The sequence below is a fragment of the Seriola lalandi genome, unplaced genomic scaffold (assembly GCF_002814215.2).
Source record: "Seriola lalandi dorsalis isolate HSWRI2012SDOR001 ecotype SW California unplaced genomic scaffold, Sedor1 jcf7180002054690, whole genome shotgun sequence".
In the NCBI taxonomy this organism is placed as follows: domain Eukaryota; kingdom Metazoa; phylum Chordata; class Actinopteri; order Carangiformes; family Carangidae; genus Seriola; species Seriola lalandi.
Window position 1 is genome coordinate 1,598,419 of NW_019525243.1, and position 6,305 is coordinate 1,604,723.

At 38.7% G+C, this 6,305-nt stretch overlaps 1 long non-coding RNA gene across 1 annotated transcript; it reads right to left on the bottom strand.

The window, feature by feature from the left end:
• Positions 1-665: 665 nt before the first annotated feature.
• On the bottom strand, positions 666-5,633 carry LOC147818136 (uncharacterized). The gene is made up of 2 exons (XR_015438280.1): positions 5,328-5,633; positions 666-867 (listed from the first exon to the last, which is right to left on the bottom strand). It is a non-coding gene; the product is annotated as an uncharacterized LOC147818136 (long non-coding RNA).
• Positions 5,634-6,305: the final 672 nt, after the last annotated feature.

The window sequence follows — 6,305 nt, forward strand, 5'->3', positions numbered from 1 at the left end:
TTTGTGTACACCCCTCTGTGTCTACTCTGTTCAGTGAATGGCAGAGAGGTGGAGCAGCAGTTTCTTACCCAGAGGCTGTGTGCTGTTTTAGACACTTTCTCTCTGAGTGATCATTTTATAAGTAAATTTAGCTGAAATCACAGCACAGTCTTTGTCTTTAATTTGTATGATTGCTGATTTGGTCAGACGACGTCGTGGTTATATTATTTTGGCAGTGCAGAGCAGCAGCTTGGAAACGGCTCGGAAGTGATTGCTGGTTAACATGCAGTCTTAATGGGCTGTGTTTCAGTCAAAATTCCAAACTTGTTCCATTGTCTGACAACAGAAACAGAAAAACATGTCAATGAGGACAGTTTTATTGACAATTAAACTGCATTAAGATACTGTATATGTGAACACAGAGAGTAGTAGAGAAGAAAGCAGAAAAAGGGCTGACAATTACCGATGCCAGGCAGAATGCAAATACGATGCAATGTCAGTTGTTTACAGCTGTTCCACAACAGTTTTCAACTATGTCCTCAATTTCACACATTGACCATACGCGGTTACCTTGTACTCTATGCCCTGCCTCTTGTTGGGATAAGATTTCCTGGTAATGGTTTTGCCCACACTGCCAGGTTAGCATGACATGTTTTGGGTAATCAGAACAGTCAAGAGACAGCTAGTATGATGATGTGGCAATCCTCTCCACAGATTTAATTGTACATGCAGGATATGTCTGCAACAGGGCAGCCTCTGGCCTTCACTTCCTCCTCTTGGCTCTGGCTGATTTAACAGGCTGCTTGTTACACAAGAGTCTGGCATGGCTTTAGTCCTACTGCTGTGTCGCTCGTGGGCCACATCCTGTTACTGCTCTGCTCCCACTCGCTTACAGGGCGTTGGCCATGGGTCCAAACATAAAAAGACATGGCAGACACACAAATATAAGAAAACACACATACACAAAGCTTAACTTGTCCAGTGAACAACAGGCTGACATTTCTCCTTTCATTACATCCTTACACATTAACATTGTATGTTTGTGTGTGTGTGTGTGTGTGTGTGTGTGTGTGTGTGTGTGTGTGTGTGTGTGTGTGTGTGCCCTGCTTGTGGGATATGTTGTGTTTGGCCATGACTTTTCATCCTGGAAGCCTATAATTAGACAGAACCGGATGCTGCCAAGGAAGGATGAGGTTAAGGAGTGGAGGCGAGTGGCCTGTTTGCTCGGTGGTTTTCATAAGTACGATGAGGAGTGTTGAGGCTTAATTACAGGAGTCACACCCCCGCTGAACCTTGATGACACGTTTCCTGTGATTAGAGGAAATGATCTGTATTGATTGGAAGAGGAGAGGAAGAGTCATGTTTAATTGCATTAGAATAATTGCCTATTGATGGCTGAGGTGAGCCCTGTCCCTGTTGATGAGGCTGCAGCGTGTCAGGTGGGGAACCTGTTTACACCACAGTGCCCTGAAAGTTGTTTAATGCTACAATGGTGCAATACATTTGAGACTTTTTCAATGTTAGTGTAAATTCTCACCTGGTGAATGGTGTATTGTTTGAATTGTTTCCTGAAACAGATCTATGGCTGGATTACCTGTGTGGTTTATGGAAGCCTGCCCCTCACAGTGCAATGTGTAAATAATTCCTCCCCATTTGTGTCCCCATTTTACAGCTATCCCATACAATCTTTCTCCATGCATCCTCCAAGTTTCCCAATACCAACCAATTAGGCTTGAGTTCGAGTATAATCGATATTTTTCCTGGTGACCTTTGGGTCACCTCGGGCAACTGTCAATAGGTATTTGTAGTTGCAATATCAGGGCTGGCTCTGCAGTTCCCCTTGCACCATCAGTCCATCGATCTTCCACCTTCCTCTTGAGAAATATAAACAAAACCTTATGCTAACTCGTACAATATATGTGCTCTGCTGACTCTGCTTTTGCTCACAATATTTATCATCCCACACCTAATCAGTTTTGCACTGAACACCTGAATCACTACTCCTACTTCATACTTAATAAAAAGAAATCCAATGGAAGACTATAGGAAGAAAAATGATAAAACACATAATATCTCTTGGGATATTTTTTTATAGTGCACCAATAAATAACATTAGTGTTCTCTATTATTCATTAGAAGTAATAGAGTGGGCAATTTTTGGGAGTGGAACACATTTACAGATATGGGTTTTTTTGTATGTCATTTGTGCTGTCAATAGCATCTTCTGTCCCAGCCTGTTTCACTTTCTTCCTCCTACATTGTTTGGGTCCTTGTTTCTCACTGGTTGTGTTTTAACCAAACTCAGACAGCCTTGATCTTCAGCCAGGGACAGTGGTTACGAGGCAGGCAAAGTTACCCTGCTCCCAGGTCACTGTGGTCTGGAAGCCAACATGGGATCACTGAGTAAACAAGTGGTTTTAGTGCGAGGGTGGCTCAGGGCAGCCGATACAAGGGCGTTTTTTTTTTTTTTACGGGTATGTGTTTGTGCATGTGCCAAGAAGTCTTAAAAGTTTGGATGAGCCCATAGTGTGCTGTCTCCTGGAGGTTTTTTATGAAATGTTGACTGCTTCATGTCTGAACTGAATGTTTGTGTTATCTGTTGGGATGAAATATTCATTATTAGAGATAGTCTTGAGGCCTGTGTGCTGAGGGTGGGGTGGCTGTTTAAACATATCCCATCAGTATCATTTCTCAGCATTGCCACTGACAGGCATTAGTGTACCGTCAGAAGAAATTACTGTATTAAACTGTCCTTCATGCATATTCATGCTTGTACATTACAATGGCAATAGACAAAATGAGTTTGGTATCACTAAATGAATGGGCAATGTAAACAGACAGAGTGATTTTGATATAATCAGATTAAGTATGACACTGCCAACTTAAGGAATTACTGTATGGGCATCCTCAAACAAATGTAATTATTTCAGATTATGTCAATCTGTTTGTTAAAACACTATGAAAATCATGACGTGTCTTACTTTTGAAGGAAAATTCCACCTCAAGATAGATTTATAATATTGCATGTCATCAATATGACAGGAAGTGATGATGAGTCAATGCTTCCAGTTTCTGACTAACTAATGCAGGCTTCGTCCCTGACACTGCTAAACTAGGGCTGCCTGGCCTGGTTTAATTTTTGCTTGCTGTTGCTTGTGTTGTGGTTTGTGATCTGTCTGTGTGTAATTGTCTGTTTCATCATGTGTCACTGGGAATGATATGGCCTTCGTCTTACTTATTTCGCAGTGCCTAAATTACAATTACATATTTATATATTAAAAAAATCCTTTAGGCTTGTTAAAGATTCTTTTGACTAATTTTTTACAGAAAACTGCTTCTTTTGGGTTTTTGGTTTGTATTATTGATTTTTCATCTATTTTTTACTTAAAATAAAGCAACATTAAATTCTTAGATTGAACTTGTTTTAGATTCAAAGATTTTGAAAATATTCTTGCTACTTTTCTGTTGCTTAGCGAGAATATGGCTATATATATATGTAATAATCTATTTGTTTTGTTTTAATATCATCATCATCATAATCTTTTGGACTAATTTGGCAGTCGTTTGACAACAGTAGCCTAGGCCTATTATGCCACATAGGTACGCTGTTTAGAGACCAATGGAGGAACAAGCACTGAAACGTTTGAAAGATAGATGTATTGAATAGGCTATTATTCAAGGCTTTGAACATTGTGCTTGGACTTGGATACAAATACCAGGTTATGGTTTCCGACTGAGGAATGGGTGAGTAGATGATGCATTTTTCTTCCATTTGGACTTTTCAAGTTAAGGTGAGGTTTCAAATTTAGAAGTGATTAAATTTGTTGTTCTTGTCTTTCTGAAAGCGGTCACGAAATGCGACACAACTGTCATCCAACTGTAACCCCCAACACATTTTGGGCAAAGAAATTTTCCTTGCTTTAAGCCTTCTAAAAATAATTAAACCAACAAGGTCTGTGGTCTAAGATTCATGTTCAGATTTTAAACACATAACCAGACAAAGGGTTATTTTTAGCCCTGATCAATCACCCACTTGACATTTCATCCTCTAAACAGTAAATATCAGGGCCTGGTGGATGTTTGCCTTCCTGTCACAGCCAAAATGTCCCACATCAGCTTTCGCCCAGCTTGTTGCAGGTTTACATTAAATTGCAGTTCTCATAGGACCTAAGCAACATGTTATAATCTCCTACCAAGCAGATCTGTCCATCTGCCCTCACCAGTTTATGGTGCTGTTCTGTCACTTCTGCCGAACTATGAGAAGCAGCTTCCTATTTAAAACAGAATGAAAACAGACCATTTGAGCAGATGATTGAAGACGGACCCATCACATCAGTTATGGTGTACTTCTAATCCACTGTTCCACAGGTGTGCTTGTGACCACAAAATAACCAAAGTTCAGCTGCTGCACATTTTTTTTCTTTTCCCTTGAACCTCTATAGTTAAATCTAAAATAGAGTAAAATTTAAAATTTAAATAATAAAGAAAATGAATAAATTGAATGTATGGATATATGTACATACACTATAGGTTATGTGATCAATTATATAAGAAAATGGGAACATGTGGAGATTTGTTGAAATAATAATATAGGTGAACTTACAATCAGCCACACAGCAACACAGTAGGGGAGTATTTTTTTTTAAAAATTTGTTTAATATGCACTTATTGGAACACAATATTCAACAATCATAAGACTCTGTACCCATTACTTTAATGTCCTAAATAATTATTGGTGTTTTAATTCTTACTTTAATTAATCAAGCCTCACTCAGCTGGTAAGAATGTAATAATTAACACTGAGACACTGAGTTCATTTTCTTTGTTATTTTTTCATTTTATTTTTCTACAAATGTTCTGAACACTGAAAAAGAGATCTCCCATTCTTTAATTGCAAGCCTTTTTCTTTTTTCTTTTTTTAAAGCAAATTCTATCGACACTACTTCACTCTTATGGTCACTGAAGTACACAATAATGTCAAGGGATCATATGTCTGGATATCTTTTCCCACAAATGTACTGTGCCTTTATAGCCTTTTGTTTGTAACAGTAAAGGTCAAAATATGATAGCAGCAATGGCTAGGAGCCACTGGTGCAGCAAACTATGTTATCACCAACTGCACCATATTATGTTGACGTTATATATAGGACATTAATAATGTGTATACTTAAAATTTCATACATTATTTTGTATCATGCATATTTCATGTAAAACATGTACTTATGCTGTATAATGAGGAGTATCTCAAATTAGTTTCATGCAACTTGCTGACAAAGTGGGAGATGCACTCCACCCACAACCACGCCTCAGGTTGTCCTACATGCATGTGGCTAAATGTCTTTACTCACCAGCACCTTAGGCTGTCCTCATGTTCTGTGTCTCATCCCTCCTATCCTTGAATTCTTTGGTGAAGCAAGACAAACACAGAATCAGCGTTTTAGCATAAAGACATTACTTGACATCACACACATACAATACTACAGTGGGACAAGCCTTGCATTGAACAGAGACTTGGGCATAATTGGTATCCATGACTGTGTAGGAGAGAAGGAACCAAAGAGAAAAACAGTTGTTGGATGTTGGACAGAAATGGTTTTTAAAGGGACCTGGGCAGAAAGGACGTCCTGCAACTGAGTTGGTTTTATATTGATTTTGTTCTAGCCATGGTTTATGGTCATCGTGCTTTCAGGTCCATTTACTTAATTAACCAAAAAGTAGTGGATAAAGTTTGGTGCTTATAGGCCTCCTTGTGATTTTCCATTTTGTAAGGTTGAGAGTGAGATTTTTTGGGGGTTTTCCAGTAAATTTGGGTGAGTAATAATTAATCTGAGGTAAGGTTCTCATATTTACTGTAGTAATTCTTCCATTGAGTGTCAGCTTGGTTCAGCGTTTGAAGTCAATTTCTAATTTTTTTTCTTTTTAAGCAAAGGGGTGTAATTGAGGTCGAAGAGTTCTGACAGCCTAGGAGAAATATTAATGTTTGAATATTTTATGTTGCCAATGTGAAGTGGGGGGATCTTGGGCTGCACAATCCCAAGCATCTTCAGACAGTGGTAGTATAGCTAATTTATCCCAGTTTATTGTGTAGTGTGAGTTTGTGGAGCAGTTGTTAATGATGTTGGAAGTTTCCGGGGATGACATATAAGAGTTCTGTAAGTATACTAATAGATCATCAGCATAAAGACGCATTTTATGAATTGCCACCCTGAATTCCTTCAATTTCATTGCTTTGTTGTTATGCTTCTGAAAGTGGTTCAATAAAGATGGCAAATAAGGATGGTGAGACTGGGCATCGTTGTCTGGTTTCCTGATGAAGTGTGAAGCTC